The sequence below is a fragment of the Leiobunum rupestre genome, chromosome 7 (assembly GCF_980474605.1).
Source record: "Leiobunum rupestre chromosome 7, qqLeiRupe1.1.hap1, whole genome shotgun sequence".
NCBI lineage: Eukaryota > Metazoa > Arthropoda > Arachnida > Opiliones > Sclerosomatidae > Leiobunum > Leiobunum rupestre.
The window spans coordinates 50,124,795-50,143,069 of NC_143390.1; the positions used below are offsets into that span (position 1 = coordinate 50,124,795).

The 18,275-nt window shown below is 34.2% G+C and overlaps 2 long non-coding RNA genes across 2 annotated transcripts; both read right to left on the reverse strand.

Moving 5' to 3' along the window:
- Positions 1-7,733: 7,733 nt before the first annotated feature.
- LOC149936660 (uncharacterized) lies at positions 7,734-8,714 on the reverse strand. Its single transcript, XR_016472322.1, has 4 exons — positions 8,669-8,714; positions 8,334-8,533; positions 8,123-8,243; positions 7,734-7,947 (listed from the first exon to the last, which is right to left on the reverse strand). It is a non-coding gene; the product is annotated as an uncharacterized LOC149936660 (long non-coding RNA).
- A 2,250-nt stretch (positions 8,715-10,964) lies between these two features.
- Positions 10,965-11,982, reverse strand: LOC149936661 (uncharacterized). Its single transcript, XR_016472340.1, has 4 exons — positions 11,918-11,982; positions 11,577-11,782; positions 11,348-11,486; positions 10,965-11,224 (listed from the first exon to the last, which is right to left on the reverse strand). It is a non-coding gene; the product is annotated as an uncharacterized LOC149936661 (long non-coding RNA).
- Positions 11,983-18,275: the final 6,293 nt, after the last annotated feature.

The following is an 18,275-nucleotide window of genomic DNA, read 5'->3' on the forward strand; positions in this document are numbered from 1 at the left end:
GAAAACTCGCACCCACCCTATAAAGGAAAATTTAATTATAATTGAAATTTATGCTAAAATTCCTTTCGCACCATGTTTGACCTTCTATGCTAAAGGATGACTCAGTGTTTCAAAAGCCCAAATTTTGGAAAAAATTAAACTCTTTTCCAGTACAAAGAATATTGACATTTTTGTAATAAGGAAATAATGGAGAGTGACGCCGCACCAAAAGTTTTTATCTGCGACCCCTAGCGGTGAAGTTTCTTTCCCTGAAGGAGCAAAAGGTTTTTGATTGTGTAATACGATATATCTTGGCGAATTTAGAACGTGGAAAAAATTTCAGTCATACGTTATTTCAAATAATAGTTACAACTATATGTTGGAAAAAGCCAGTTTGGAGGATATTAACCCGTGATTTATTCCGAGAGACGCATGTAGATAACAATAATTTTTTCAAAGTTAATTAGTAAACGTTACAATTACCCCATTTAATAACTTTTTTAAATTTCCCTTCGCAACATTTGGAGAAAGTTGAGTTTTAAAATTTGGAGAATATTCTCGAAAACCTAGGCTAAAACCACCATATTTGTCTTAAAATTGAATTAGCCGGAAATGAAAGGATTGTTTCATAATTCGGATAAAAAATTAACAGATGTAAATTAAAAATAAATAAAGTTATCTGAAAGAAACTTTTTCGGATTAAGGTTTCAGTATTGTTAAACGTATTTTATCTTTTAATGAAGACTTTTCCTAAAAAAGAGAGCGGCTTGAAATTAATTTAATTATATAATCTTAAATGTTATAAATTTATCTTTATCGATAAATATTGTTTTTTTTTTCGGAAGGTGTTAAAGCTCGACGTGAAGTAACTTTTTTTCTTCAGTGGATGTCGCTAACAACGAAATTAAAAGGCAGTTCTTAAAGGTTCCCCTCGCGTTCATTGGATAGTTTTAAATTGGTCAATAACGGTAGTTTTAGCCATTCGTTTTTACACCGGATATATAATTTAGGTTAAAGTACATTAAATGAAGTACACGATGCCTAATTATAATACTATGCAAAGGCTCTCTTACAACGTTATCAATAGGCTATTTTGAATTTTAGTTATCTTTACCATTAAGTGATTGCAACCACCTTGGATTCACAATAGTAGTGCCTACCTGGATATATCATTTGGAAGGAACCTGACCAGGAAATGGCTTTTGCGACAGCAGCGCCGCTTCGGCAAATTTAACGGATAATATTCGAAACTCTCGTAACACGTAGCCTTCTACAAGGCAGAACCCGTATCAAGCACTTAGCAAATGCACGCGGAACGCTAGAGTGATATTTCCCGGTAAGCACAATTATTGTTAATCCAAGGCACCACGCTCTCCGCTAAAAACGCATGGGTATCTCTAAAAACTAGGGTCTTTAATACAGGTGGCAATGATAGAGCTGACAGTTGCTATTATACACGGTTTTAAACTGGCATTAAAAAGTGTTTTATTCACCTGTTGCGGGGACGAGAATTAAGGTGGATGCACACATAGCCTTCGCGCGCGAAATTTCGCTGGCAAATCGCATCGCGTCGCGTGATTTAAATAGAATGGAAGTCATAGCGCATGGGCGCGTGTGCGAAAATTCGCAGGCGAAATCGCTTGCGAACCGTATGTGTGTTTGGGCCTTTACTCCACCCCAGAAACTATTCGCTTGTTCCGGAGTATTAGGGCTACTGTTATTACTCCTGAAAAGGAGGTGTAAAGAGAGTAAATCGGAATTTTTCATCTGCTAGCCAGAATTTATCTGCGAAAAAGCTACAGTAAAATGACGTCATAGCCTTACTCTTTTTACCCAACTCCGAAATCCCGAAACAAGTGAAAAGATACCATCTAGTATTTATCGAGGGGCCAACCACTTCCTAAAATTCTGCACACCAATTACAGGCATATGAAACTGAGTACAGCCTTTGGCAATTCTTATTCTGTTATCAGTAGCGGCGCCAGCTGCTGCAATAGGCTGGGATAGGCCTGGGCCTACTTGAAATTTTGGTAGAGGCCTCCAAAAGTCGTCTTAAGGGGCCTCCAAAATTTAATATACGAGCCTCCAAATTATTTAATATAAAAAACTTCTGTAATTTGTTTGCGAAATAATTTATTTATTTATTTATTAATTTTCCAATATTCAATGCGAGTGATTGGCTTAATGACACTGCTGTTTTTATTCCTTTCAAAGGTACTAGTAACTTTTCTTTGACAGTAGTTTATTTTTAAGTTTTAATTTTTCGCGAGCGCTACTATATCTAAATTGTATCTTTAATTTTATCTTTACAAGATAATGGTTCATAAACTTACATTACTTAGTGTACCTATAGTGAGTTGAAGGCTAAGAAAGACAAAATATATAGTACAATCGGCGCAAGGATGCCTCAGATCGTTTCCGGTCATTCCACCGCGCGAAATTTGAATTTGGCCATTTTACGGTCAAATTCGTATTTGGCTCTTTTTGTCGTCTTTTAGCGCCACCTAGAGACCGAAATTGGAATCTTTATTTTTTAATTTCATAATTGTGGTGGAGAGCAAATTTAAAAGATAAGGCATTCCTATAATTCTTAAATTTAAAATAGTATGTATAATTATTTATTTTTTGTAAATTTATTTCTACGTCTTACCAGTTAAATAGGTAGTTTCTTTTAAAATAGTTACCACGCTTTCTTGGGGGTAACATTGTCTTAATTAGCTATAGACGTTTAAAATTATATTTTTCTCTTTATTTGTTAACAATAAACCTTTATCATGCTTTTTATAGTAACCTCTTGGGCTATTTAAAATATTTGGAGCTTCAATTATCGAACTTTCTTTAGCTGCATTAAATAATTAAACTCATGACAACATGAAATTAAAAAATAGATTCCCATTTCGGTTCCTAGATGGCGCGAAAAGACGATGAAAATCACGAAATTTGAAATTGACCGTAAAGTGGTCAAATTTAAATTACGCGCGGTCAACTGGCCGGAAATGGTCTGAGGTATCCTTGCGCCGACTGTACTATATATTTTGTCTTTCTTAGCCTGCAACTGACTATACCTACATTCATTTTCGTAAAGTTGTCAGTTCTCATGTAAGGGATGTACACTCTGTTTGAAAAGTCTTCGACAGCTGAAATTTTTGCCCTCTTTTTAATTCTGCTAGAAAACTATAATAGATAGCTCGATGAAACCAATTGCAACTTTTATTTATTTTCCAATATCTTTCGTTATTTATCGGTTTCGTCCGCCAAAAATTAATAGTTTGGCGGGAACCGTCGAAACTCATTTTTGACAACTGTTTAAATATTGGTTCTACGGCACTGACTCACGCGTTTTTGAATTCACAATGGTCGGTTCATATTTAGAAAGTGGAAAAATTATCCCTCTACAACCAACGGTTGAGAAGTTATCGCGTTTCCAAATTGTCGTCGAAGTTGCGTTATTTATAATCGCTTGATGCATTTTAGGTGTTTCCTAGTTTCGAGGAGAGTTTGGAAACGCTATAACTTCTCAACCGTTGGTTGTAGAGGGATAATTTTTCCACTTTCTAAATATGAATCGACCATTGTGAATTCAAAAACCCGTGAGTCAGTGCCGTAGAACCAATATTTAAACAGTTGTCAAAAATGAGTTTTGACGGTTCCGGCCAAACTATTAATTTTTGGCGGACGAAACCGATAAATAACGAAAGATATTGGAAAATAAATAAAAGTTGCAATAGGTTTCATCGAACTATCTATTATAGTTTTCTAGCAGAATTAAAAAGAGAGCAAAAATTTCAGCTGTCGAAGACTTTTCAAACAGAGTGTACATGTGAAGTACCGAAGGAATGAATGTAAATTGATAGACTGGAATTCAGTGGTTGAAATAAGTAAATAACCACTCATTTGTTAAGTGTTAAAGGCAAAAAAAAGGATCAACACACTCAGTTTTTAGTAATGTTTAAATTCATAATTAACTCTACGTTTTTTCGTCGCGTACCCATTTTACCCAATAATTTCACTACTTGTTTAAAAAAAAATAATCCACGTGGGCGAATTGGAAAAAAAAATGTGGTGGGGGGGGGGGCTCCATAATTTTGGTGGGGCCTCCAAAAATTCTGACGCCGCTACTGTCTGTTATAAGTTACGTCATTATTTTAGTACGGTCAAAGCAACAAGTTTGTATACCGATTACGGAGAGTTTTCAGCCCCTCGGTATTTATCTGAAAATTAAATCTTTTATATGTTCTCTAGAAAATACTGGTACAAATTAAATTACGTTAATATGGTTTTTAATACAATAAAGTGTGCAAATTTGTTTTATCAAGAGGATCATTAATTTCTAGCCACATATTTGCTAGAAAATGACTCATTAATTTATAAATTTGAAAACCCAATTTTCTCCAAAGGTTGCGAAGGAAAACTTTCAAAAAATATTAAATGAACTAATTGTAACGTTTACTAATAAACGTTGAAAAAGTTATTGTTATTTACACGCTTCTTTCGGAATAAATCACGTGTTAACATGCTTAAAAATGTATTTTTTTCCAACTCTTAAACTTGTTGTAACTATTCTTTGAAATAACTTATGACTGTGAATATTTATCCACGTTCTAAATTAGTTTAGATCTTTCGAATGACTCCAACGTAAAACCTGTGCTCTTTCAGGGAAGGTAACTTTACCGCTAGGGGTCGCAGCTAAAAACGTGTGGTGCCGTTTTACTCTCCATTATTTGTTTATTACAAAAGTATAAATTTCAGGCTATTTGCTGGTGTTATATTTTTAAACTTATTTTTGCTTAATTGCATTTCTTTTTGGTTTTGCAAAAATATTAAAGTCGTTATTAGTTTTTGATAACATTGTATGTTATAATTTATATTGTTGTAATTATATATGGAATATTAATGTAGAAAACCCTAACGAAAATAAAAAAAATTTAAAATTTATATTATTTAGTTTAATAAAATCAATAGCAAAAAGAAAGAAAGAATTGATAGCTTAGTATTATGTTATCAGGATTGGATAAATAATTATACTTATTGGGTTTTATATCCTTAAAAAGAATAGGATTTAATTCTGCATAATTTTATGGGTAAGCAGATCGCTCCATCTCTTTGTAAATATATTAAAGTAATGATTTTTGAAAAATTTTATGGGTAATCAGATCGCTCCATCTCTTTGTAAATATATTAAAGTAATGATTTTTGAAAAATTTATACTAAACAGATTAAACATTACACACAAAATGAATTGGAGAAAGGGAAAAAAATATAAAATATTGGTACAGACTTTGAGGGAAAATCATACAAAAAACCTATGTCACTTACATTTTCGTCTAAGGTGTAATTGTTAACCCTTTTAGTATTCAAAATCAAACATTGAACCGGTTATTGCAATAAGATATAACCGTTTACCGGTCTTACCGAATTGAAGGTACCTTTCTCCGAACTCGTTTGGGTGAAGCTAAAAGGTGCACACCTATATTATTAAAATATAAAATGAAGATAATACTTACACGGCTTATAATGACTCTTGCTACATCGGTGCCGTTTATTTTTGGCACGAAGTTCATTTCTTTAGTTATGTTTAAATCGAATTATAAAATGAGAAAGTACAGCACTGGCGAGTGTGTCTTGTAAAGTCAGTATTGTTAAAAAATCAGTGATAACAAAAGTAAACAAAAACGCATTCATTCTTACCATTCAAATTAAACATTGAGCTTCGCAGGCTCGTTTCAGTTTCCATCGGACGAATTTGAGGATGCATGCACCGTATCACTGCTAAAAATATAACGTGTGTAAAACTACGCCTAAGGTCCTAAAGCGTAAAAATTATACTTCGTAGGGATATTTTCTTATATATAAACCAATCTTAATAGTTTTAGAAACTCACCATGGATGTATTTCAGCCAGCACTATTTTACCTTCCGAAACGGCTTTAGAAATATCAACCTGCAAGTGAATTACATTAGTAGTATAGAGATACGAAGCTGGTAAAAGAAGTGTATATTTGTGTTATTAATAGCGTGATATTCACCGATCTCGAAGGGTTATCGTTTTCTGATAAATAATTGTATCCTTATCAATAAATATCGAATTTAATACGGAAGTAAATTCTAATTTTCGTAAGCTAGAGAGAGGGAGAGAGTGAACTGACCTTCAGAATTTACTTTCCAATAAGTGTGACGATAAAAATGTCGTTATTCCAGAAACGCCTTGTTCTTCCGTAATGTGTATTTGCTCGAAATAACTTCTTAAGTTTCATGCACGAATAACAAATACAGAAACTGTTGCACATGTCAGCTAAAAGTGTGCTCTCTAAGTAAAAAGTTGAGTCGGGGCCGGAATATTTACTGAAATATTTGGTAAGTCTTTCGTTCCTTTCGCTTTTTTATTGGAACTACTTAAGACTTGTACCGAATACTCATTTTGTTAAGCTTAGTCGAAGTCATTGTGTTTCTTCGATCGTGCTTCTCTATTAGAACTACAAGGACGTGTATAGACTATTTAGTTGTTGAACTAAGTGCCATTGGTTGTATGTTTTATTAAAAATTCTGCATTTATGGTTCGTGTTGGTAATGTTGGATTTAAAATATATATTTTATTTTATTTACTTCCTCGATAGAGCAAGTTATTTAAGACCTCAGCCCACTTTCCTATGGCGAAATTTAATGAAGCCAAGCGCAGGAGAATCCATAGTCGGGTAGCTAAACATTTTTTACTTTTTTTCAACTAAGCACTTTTTATGCCCAAGATTCAGTATCGTGGATGCCTAGCGGCATTATTCTTAGTGTCAACATTAATTGTCTGGCAGTACTACAATTAATATTAATGTATCAGCGTTGGTGTACAGTACAGATATTGCCATACGGGTTTGTTGCTAGAAACGTATTAGAATCCCGTCATTTAACGAAAGTAACGGCCCGTTCCAGAGACGTTTTCAAAAGTCTCGTTTAAAAACAAGACTCGCGATTTAACGAAACCGATTTACCGAGACCTAGACTAGAGTTATAAAAACGCGTTCCAGAGTCATTTTAATAAGACTTCGTAAACTCCCGCTCTCGTTATTTCGCCTTTTTTTTTAATAAGCTCCGCCCCCGTCCGGAGCCAATAAAAACGCCGGAAAATATCGGCGGTAAGCGGGTTACTTCAATCGCTCAGTTAAGCCTTAGCGTTGTCTGTGATTTCTTTCTTGTAAACAGTGGCAATTTTCGAGTTTCGACTACGTAATCTCGGCTATTTATCAGTTATTTCATTATATTTATTAAATTTTATTTATAAATTTCCAATTTTTGGTGGTTATTTACATTTTTTTTATATAATATTTGCATTTATTTATAAATGGGGTTAGCAAAGAAGCAGAGCTAAGGGCGAAGTTTAACTCAGGTTGAATGAAAGGCAATAGGAAGCAATTGTTGCTGGGCTTTAAGCTAGAATGGGTTTGGTCAAAAGAGTTATGGGAGTAGTGAAAGCCTACAAAAACATAGTAAAAGCGTGGAAAGAGATGGCAAAAGAAGTGTCAGCCGTTGGTAAGGGGACAAAAAGAACTCGCCTACAAATTAGAACAAAATGGTCTTTCTTAAAAATCATCGTAAAGACACTGGCCCAAGATATCATAATGATCAGAAAATCAACTGGAGATTAGCTGACACCACTTGAGAATAGAGTGGTGAAACTAATTGGCGAAACTATGATTCGTGGTATAGCAGGTGTTGAAAATCGCATTGGTAGTACAGCAATGAAGAAACAAGTACATTAAACTCTTTATTTACTTTAAATATAAAATTTGAATTGTTAAATATACATTACAATTTGAAACAATATAAATAAAGCCCCGTACCTTCTACAAGCGCTAGCAGTTTCACATACCACCAGCGAGAACGAGTGTTTTTTTTATTGGTACGCCAAGTACGGGGCGTTTTCACATTACTCCTATGAGTACTCCTCCGAGCGAGGTCGGTAATGCTCCCCTTAATTTGGCTGCAAAGAGACGTGGTAAAATATTTCTATTAAGTAGAGGATATCATTATTTAATTGAAAATTAATTAGGATTTCAATATTGATGACAAAACAATGGCAACAAAGATTGACAATGCAAGATATTGTCAATAAAATGGGTATATTTAGAAACGCTTAGTTTAGATGTATTACTTACTAGCAGATATAGCTCAGTTACATTTTTTAAATAGACGCAAGGGCTGAAAACCCACTTCCAAATCCGCCTAGGCCAATGGTAAAGGAAATGTATTGTTAACGTTGCTCTTTTCCTACATTCTCTGAAAAATAGATTGACATTAATTAAGATATAAGTAATAATTTGGTATACCTGTTAAAGGTGACAAAAGAAGCTATAAAAAACATCATACCTGTGCCCTCCGAACCTATTGCTGCTAGCAGTGCTGAAACATTAGACCACGTTGCTCTGTCTGTAGTAAATAATCAAGAACGATTGAATGGGTTTTAGGAAATTATTCTAAACGAAATGCGCAATTTTCTCTCTCCTTTTCCAGTCATTTGTACAATACCAATAAAATTCTGGTTACCATACTCAACTCTTTTGTTCGGGCTGAAAAGGAAATTGAAAATTTTATTTCAGTGACCTCGCCTTATGAACGAATAATTAATAACCCTGAAACATAATTACATTTACCAGCAGTATGTCTACTACTTTTAAATTAATTTAATGAATATTACTTATTACCTTTTCTCTAGCTTTCAGATGTAACACTTCCCCACGACAATGAAACTTATTTCTTTATTGTTGTCAGCTGACCCATCGTCCAACGGAGCTGTCTCCATCTTCAAGCAGGTTTTTTCACTTAATAGCAGTTTGGCGGTAGATTTGAATTTCATTTGGATATTTTTCAAAGGTGGTTATCACCTTCCGGTAATTTTTTACCCATAAAAGTAGTTAGGGGCTCAATAAACATTTCATTCAGTATATTAGGCAGTTTATATCATTGGGTATCAGGTCAAAAGGGAGATGTGTTCCCCATTCTCTTTAAATGATAGCTACAATAATAAATAAATACTTCTATTTTAAGAATTGAAATACTTTTTATTTATATAATGTGTACAAAAAAGAATTTGACTGATGTTGTGAATGATTCGACAAACACTCAACTTGACAGTTTTGTGTCGATAACAATTTTCCGTCTTTCCAAAACAAATGCAGCAGATGATTATGATGATCTATAATAAGATTATTTTATAATACAATTGCTCCCAGAGTCACATTTTAAATATATCAAAACGAAAAGATCTTTCTTTCTTCTTTTCGTTTTGATATTATATAAAAATAATGATAAACAAATTCTTACCTGCGTAGCAAAATCTAATCTATGGGGTGTCTTCAATTCGGGCCTTGGCCAGTCCCATTTGTAGCTCAATAATCGCGGTTTCAGGTAAATGTTTGATTGGTAGTGCCAAAAATCCTTTTTTTATATTCAATTCATAGTATTGGGTCACTCGCGATACATTATTTTCAGCGGGACATCTGTTTCAATATTGTTTACACCTTGTTTTATCTTGGAGGAATAAAACAAGTATACAGGAGTTGCGGAGAGCTGCGAAATCGGTTTCGTCAGTGACCGTGAACTCGTGCGAGACGGAGGGGTTCAAACGCGACTAGCGCCAACTGCATACGGAATTTTGCAACTATTATCGTTTTATATCATTGTTTTCGCGTCGTCTGGTTTGTTTTATTCCTCCAAACAAATACGAGTCATTTTGGAAAAAAGCGCAAAGAATTTAGAAATGTTTCAAAACAAACCAGACGACGTGAAAACAATGCAGTAAAATGAGAATAGTTGCAAAATTCCGTATGCAGTTGGCGCTAGTCACGTTTGAACCCCTCCGTCTCGCGCGAGTTCACGGTCACTGATGTAACCGATTTCGCAGCTCTCCGCAACTCCTGTATACTTGTTTTATTCCTCCAAGGTTTTATCATGTTAGCTCGAAGAAACTCCGCCGCCATTTTTTCACTATTTTCGCCTCCGAACGCGTAAACGAGAGCTCCGGAGCTCTCGTCTAGCTCTCGTTGAAAAACAAAACTTTTTGTCTCGTTCAAATGTCTCTGGAACGCGTTTTTGAAAAAGTTTCGTTAATTAACAAGACACGCCCCCTTTTTCGTTAGTTAACGAGAATTTTTCGTTTCTGGAACGGGCCCTCGTTTTCAAAAGTCTCGTTTAAAAACAAGACTCGCGATTTAACGAAACCGATTTACCGAGACCTAGACTAGAGTTATAAAAACGCGTTCCAGAGACATTTTAATGAGACTTCGTAAACTCCCGCTCTCGTTATTTCGCCTTTTTTTTTAATAAGCTCCGCCCCCATCCGGAGCCAATAAAAACGCCGGAAAATATCGGCGGTAAGCGAGTTACTTCAATCGCTCAGTTAAGCCTTAGCGTTGTCTGTGATTTCTTTCTTGTAAACAGTGGCAATTTTCCACTTTCGAGTTTCGACTACGTAATCTCGGCTATTTATCAGTTATTTTATTATATTTATTAAATTTTATTTATAAATTTACAATTTTTGGTGGTTATTTACATTTGTTTTTATATAATATTTGCATTTATTTATTTAAAAATGGGGTTAGCAAAGAAGCAGAGCTAAGGGCGAAGTTTAACTCAGGTTGAATGAAAGGCAAAAGGAAGTAATTGTTGCTGGGCTTGAAGCTAGAATGGGTTTGGTCAACGGAGTTATGGCAGTAGTGAAAGCCTACAAAAACATAGTAAAAGCGTGGAAAGAGATGGCAAAAGAAGTGTCAGCCGTTGGTAAGGGGGCAAAAAGAACTCTCTTACAAATTAGAACAAACTGGTCTTTCTTAAGAAACATCGTAAAGACACTGGCCCAAGATATCATAATGATCAGAAAATCAACTGGAGATTAGCTGACACCACTTGAGAATAGAGTGGTGAAACTAATTGGTGAAACTATGATTCGTGGTATAGCAGGTGTTGAAAATCGCATTGGTAGTACAGCAATGAAGAAACAAGTACATTAAACTCTACTTTATTTACTTTAAATATAAAATTTTAATTGTTAAATATACATTACAATTTGAAACAATATAAATAAAGCCCCGTACCTTCTACAAGAGCTAGCAGTTTCAAATACCACCAGCGAGAACAAGTGGTTTTTTTATTGGTATATGCCAAGTATGGGGCGTTTTCACATTACTCCTAAGAATACTCCACCGAGTGAGGTCGGTAGTGCTCCCCTTAATTTGGCTTCAAAGAGACGTGGTAAAATATTTCTATTAAGTAGAGGATATCATAATTTAATTAGGATTTCCATATTGATGACAACACAACGGCAACAAAGATGGACAATGCAATATATTGCCAATAAAATGGGAATATTTAGATGTATTACTTACTAGCAGATATAGCTCAAGTTACATTTTTTAAATAGACGCAAGGGCTGAAAACCCACTTCCAAATCCACATAGGCCAACATTAATGGAAAAATCCAAAAGTGTTTTATGTATTGTTAACATTGCTCTTTTCCTACATTCTCTGAAAAATAGATTGCCATTAATTAAGATATAATTATTAATTTGGTATACCTGTTAAAGGTGACAAAAGAAGCTATAAAAAACATCATACCTGTGTCCTCCGAACCTATTGCTGCTAGCAGTGCTGAAACATTAGACGATGTTGCTCTGTCTGTAGTAAATTAAAATAATCCAGAACGATTGAATGGGCTTTAGGAACTGATTCGAAACGAAATGCGCAATTTTCTCTCTCCTTTTCCAGTCATTTGGACAATACCAATAAAATTCTGGTTACCATACTCAACTCTTTTGTTCGGGCTGAAAAGGAAATTGAAAATTTTATTTCAGTGATCTCGTCTTATAAACGAATAATTAATAACCCTGAAACGTAATTACATTTACCAGCAGTATGTCTACTACTTTAAAATTAATTTAATGAATATTACTTATTACCTTTTCTCTAGCTTTCAGATGTAAAACTTTCCACAACAATAAAACTTAAGTTATTTCTTTATTGTTGTCAGCTGACCCTTCGTCCAACGGAGCTGTCTCCATCTTCATGCAGGTTTTTCACTTAATATCAGTTTGGCGGTAGATTTGAATTTCATTTGGATATTTTTCAAAGGTGGTTATCACCTTCCGGTAATTTTTTACCCATAAAAGTAGTTAGGGGCTCAATAAACATTTCATTCAGTATATTAGGCAGTTTTTATCATTGGGTATCAGGTCAAAAGGTAGATGTGTTCCCCATTCTCTTTAAATGATAGCTGTAATAATAAATAAATACTTCTATTTTAAGAATTGAAATACTTTTTATTTATATAATGTGTACAAAAAATAATTTGACTGATGTTGTGAATGATTCGACAAACACTCAACTTGACAGTTTTGTGTCGATAACAATTTTCCGTCTTTCCAAAACAAATACAGCAGATGATTATGATGATCTATAATAAGATTATTTTATAATACAATTGCTCCCAGAGTCACATTTTAAATATATCAAAACGAAAAGATCTTTCTTTCTTCTTTTCGTTTTGATATTAAATAAAATTAATGATAAACGAATTCTTACCTGCGTAGCAAAATCTATGGGGTGTCTTCAATTCGGGCCTTGGCCATTCCCATTTGTAGCTCAATAAACGCGGTTTCAGGTAAATGTTTGATTGGTAGTGCCAAAAATCCTTTTTTATATTCAATTCATAGTATTGGGTCACTCGCGATACATTATTTTCAGCGGGACATCTGTTTCGATATTGTTTACACCTTGTTTTATCATGTTAGCTCGAAGAAACTCCGCCGCCATTTTTTCACTATTTTCGCCTCCGAACGCGTAAACGAGAGCTCCGGAGCTCTCGTCTAGCTCTCGTTGAAAAACAAAACTTTTTGTCTCGTTCAAATGTCTCTGGAACGCGTTTTTGAAAAAGTTTCGTTAATTAACAAGACACGCCCCCTTTTTCGTTAGTTAACGAGAATTTTTCGTCTCTGGAACGGGCCCTTAGTCGACTGTAGATAAGAAACTTCGTACTGTACTGAGTAAGTGACAGTGTATCATTTTTGACATGGAAGGTGAACTGATCAGTTTCCCGGAAAAATGCAAAAATAAAATTTTGTCCGTCTTCGAGTTAACGTTGTTTTTCGCACTTTACTCAAGAAATAATAAACCATTTCTTATGGGAACTTTATTTAAATCTCATTATTTATACGGAATAAAATATTTTTTAAGTATAAATTATCATTAGCGTAATTAATTTAATTGTAGTTTAATAGAAATTAACATTTAACCGTTAAGCCTTTGCTTCGTAGGGAAAATTAGCCCGTAGTACCAGAAGGAATTTTGTGGAAAGTTAAATTTAGTTTAAAGTTAATTTTGTTTTATCTCTTCCATAAGTTTTTTTTACCCAGCTGATTTTTTACAGAGGAAAATAAATGAATTTTTGATTTAGGTGTATCCATCTAGCATTGTGTAATTAATTTTGGGAATTTTAATTACAGTAATGAAGTATGGTACATATTTGAATAATTTTTCATGACAATAAACGTTTTGGGAATTTAAACTTAATCCTCTATGTAAAGACGCCTTAATTATTCAAAAGCTTAAAGATTGAGTAGACTGAAATAATTGTTATTTGACGATCAGTAGTGTACGAGCCATACCGTTGTAAGGAAGTACATCCAGAACCGGGCTGGAGACCCAAGATTCAAGTATTGTTGATAAATGTGCTTACTTACATTAAGCGCGTTAGAATTTTATTTAGTATTTTAATATAATCATGGACTAATTAACAACAGGGACGGTCTGGTCTATAACATATTCCCTAAACTTCGCCAAAATAAGGTGTACAGTTTTTTTCAGCGTTGCCAGGCAAATATTTTTTTCACAGGGTGAATCAGTCGACATCAACAGGAAATACTATTATCGAAAGGTCGCCATCTATCTCAATATATTTTCATTTCCAAAGTGTCTTGATTTGAAATGATTTTCCGTTGGAAGCCTCTTTGTTACATTAGTTCATGTTTGTAATATCCATGGACTTCCTTAATACCTTAAAATAAGTATAATTGTAGTTTTTATGAAGTACTATAGTAATTAAAGTGACGTAGGACAGAAGCTATCAAAAAAATGAGAACTAAAATATGCGTTTATAAAAAATGCAATAGTGATTCACGATATTTAGAGAAAGCTCACATGCAGGGAGTTTTTTTTTTACCATTCCCTAAGGCAAAAACCAACTTTAGGAAGTGTGAAAAATGGATTAAATGGTTAGGGAGAAATGACTATCCAATAGAGCGGGTAAATGCTAATACTTATTTGTGCTCTAAGCATTTCGTGGGGGGCCACGGTCCAACTACGCATTTCCCTGATCCTATCCATCCGGGGCCTTCTGTAAGTATCAATTTGTGAATAGTTTATTTAATTGGTCTTTAATTTAATGTTATCCAAATACTAGGAATATGTGTCTATACTTAAGCCCGTCAAAAATTTGGCTTCAATTCAAAACATAATTTGCTTGCCAAACAACAGTAAAACGCTGAATGTTGAAAAACATCAAAAAGGCAGTCCTAACATTATTGAATTTCTAACTACAAAGAAAGTGGTAAATAACTAAATGCAGTGTTACAAACTATTATAATTCAACTCATTAAGTTTGTTATAAATACTGTAGGTTGATGAGAGTGAAGTTCAATATGAAACAAACGTAACTATAAATAAAACACTATTTGGAACACCTTTGATGAAAACTAACCACAGTGAGTCTGGAACTGAAAAAATATTAATTCGGGAGAAACCAATATGCAGTACTCCATTAAAGCCATGCATTAACAAACATATAGAGGAAATTAATACATCAGCCATTTTTGAGGTATAGGTATAGGTAATTATTAAATTTTATGGGATATTAAACTGTTTTTCTTAAAGGGCGAATCTGTATTAATTATGGAAGATGAAATCAGTGATACATCTTGTGTTTCCAACAAAACTAGTTGTGACCAAGTTTGCTCGTCCAACGAAACTACTGGCCCAGTTTGCCTATCCAACGAAACTACTGACCCAGTTTGCCTGTCCAACGAAACTACTGACCCAGTTTGCCTGTCCAACGAAACTACTGACCCAGTTTGCCTGTCCAACGAAACTACTGACCCAGTTTGCCTGTCCAACGAAACTACTGGCCCAGTTTGCCTGTCCAACGAAACTTCAAATGATGGGAAAATATTTAATGTATGTAACAATTTATAGGTGATTGTACTAGAGTTTTTAAATGATTCCTCCTCTTGTTGATATAGGAAAAAAAGGATCTACGATTGGCTTTTGAAAACCTAACCTTTCCATTGGGCTGGAACGTAACATACTTTTTGGAGCATGTTAGGGTTATGAAGATAAATGAAGAAACTAGCATTCCTATTTACATAATAAATATTGTGGAAGAGTTTATGGCTCAGTATGAAGTTGCGGGTAAAAAGTTGGAGAACGAAGATATTATCAAAGACTTACCAAGAGTAATTAACTCTGTTGATCAGTTGAGGAAAGCTATTCTTTCTCTTTCAATTTGGAAGCTTTGCAATGGTAGCCCAGAAAGTAAATTTGTTGATTTATTTGACAATCGCACTCATAAGGCTGGATTTAAAAGTGTTTTGTCAGGAGCAATCCACAGTGAGAGGTGTTGCTTAGTATTGAAGACTACTAGCAGAAAGAGATGCTTTTATTGCACTAAGCTAAGGTCCAGTCTTAGAGTTGCATTTTCAAAAAAAAAATCAAAGCCAAATGCTGCAAAACGCTTCCATAATTTGAGCAAGACTGAATTGGTGAATGAATTGAAGGAATCGAAAGTGACCGGATCAAGGCTCAATGCCAAGTTGAAACGTTTAAAAGCAAAAATTGAAAAGAAAATTCAGAAGAATTCTGAAAGTGTAGATGAAGGAAATCACAAATTCTTAATTAATATCTTGGAAAAGAATTTGGGTAATGATGATGATTTTCAATCAATTTTTCTAAAGACTCAACTTCAAATGTTGCAGAGCAATAAATTTGGAAGGCGATGGCATCCACTAGTGGTACAGTGGTGTTTATTTATGCACCAAAAGTCACCAAGCCTTTATAAGGTTATGGATGAGTCTGGTATTTTAAAATTACCTTCTAAAACTACGTTGATGAGACATTCTTCAGACATTGGTGGAAAGCCAGGGTTTCATGCGAATGTCTTTCAAAAAATTCAAAATGATTTCAAGAAACTCAGAGTTGAACCTCATCATGAGTATTTCACCTTGGTCATTGACGAAATGAAAATCTTCGATGACATTGTATATAGAGTTGAGAGTGGTGAAATGGTTGGCTTTACTAATTTAAACGACGTCCAAAATAAGTTATTGTCTCTACAATCAGAAACCTATAAGGAGAAACCCCTTGCATCACATGTATTGCAGTTTATGGTCCGGGGCATCACTTCCAGTTATCAGTATCCATTTGCTCACTTTGCCACCAGATCATTGACTGCAGAGAGCCTCGATTCTTTAATTTTTGAAGCAATTTGCAAACTTGAATTATGCGGATTAAAGATTTTGTGTGTAGTAGGCGACGGGGCAACAACTAACCGAAAATGTTTTGGAATGAATGCTGGAGAAAACTACTATAAGTGTGAAAACCCATTTGCCGCAGATGGGAGGCATCTTTATTTTTTATTTGATGTACCACATTTGCTCAAAACAGTGAGAAACTGCCTCTTTCACAGTAATGAAGGCTGTAAATATCGACTTCTGAACATCAATGGGGAGAATCTCACTTGGGATACGATAAAAAAAGTGTATTACAAAGATATGGAAAAAAGTGGTGTGTTGAGGAAATTGCACAAACTAACAGCAGACCATATAAGTGTAGAAAACAAAATGAAAGTTAAGTTAGCGACACAAGTTATTAGTCAAAGTGTTGCTAACTGTTTGAAGCTGGAATTTCCCGGAGAATACCCTGAGACAGTGAGATTTCTAGAAATTTTTAACAAATGGTTTGATATCATGAATGTTGGCCATTTGTTAGAAGGGATCCATTCCCTAAATCCAAACCTGCACCCATTCCGTAGGGTTGATGATTCTCGACTTGAGGTATACATTTATACATTTTAAACCATGTAATACAATTAGGATAATAATAAAAATAAACTATTTTCAGTGGCTCAAGAAAGAATTTCTTGTTTATTTGGATCAATGGGAACAATATGCTGAGAGTCAAGCCACATCAAAATCAGTAAAAAATAAAATGTTGCTCACCCGAGAAACTTTATCTGGATTAAGACAAACAAGTAATTAGAAATCCTTTTACTCCTCTTGAAATAATATATCTTTTTAAAGAATGACTTCTTTAACACTTAATTCTTTTAGCAAATGTTATTATGGAAGTGATTCCATTTTTGCTAGAAAAAGGGGCAAAATTCATCCTCACAACACATTTCAATCAGGACCCATTAGAACAATATTTTAGTAAACAGAGGCAGGCATGTAAAGCGGGTTCACAACCCAGACTCTATCAGTATTCAAGAACATCAAAGGTTCTACAAAATCTTCGAGAAGGGAGAATTACCCTGAAGAAAGTTGCAGGAGGAAACACTGAGTAGTAGGCAAATTACTACACAACGGACAAGGCCAAAAAAAGGCTGATAGTATTTCAATCTATGAAATACAGTATGTGAAATAAAATTTCTTATAAATATGAATAAAATTGTTTTATTAAAATAGGAACACCTGTATCACTAGATATCTTATTCATCCAAAAGTTGATAATACTCATATCACAATATTGCTAGCATTAGTAATTTGGATGAGATTTAAAAGAGCTGACAAGAATAAATTAACGTTGACCAAAATATGCAGACAATACCCTTCGGAATAAAACCATGAATTTTATCTTACCCCAGCTAACCGTCAAAGACAACCAAGGATTACACTTCTAGCACCATTTAGTCCGCAGGTGGATAACATCTTATTAACAACTCGAGGGCAGAGGGTTTCGTCTGTACATTGTTATTAACGTTGATTCATTCATGGAGCTGATCACAAAATATCAGGAGGTTTTGATTAAGTTAAAAGCGAGTTCATATCATTAAACAATAATGTTATGCTTCTTATAAATGTCCTTTTTTATTTCTTCTGCAATTTTTTGTTTTAATTTATCTTTTCCTTCAAATTTGGTTTTGAGTCGTTTTTTTCTTACTTCTTCTTTCTTTTGATTCCTAATTTTCTTTGTCATGCCATTGCCCTTCGTGTTCAAGTATGTTTGAACAACCATTTTAAAAACTTTATCTCCTGCAGTTTTGCAAACATT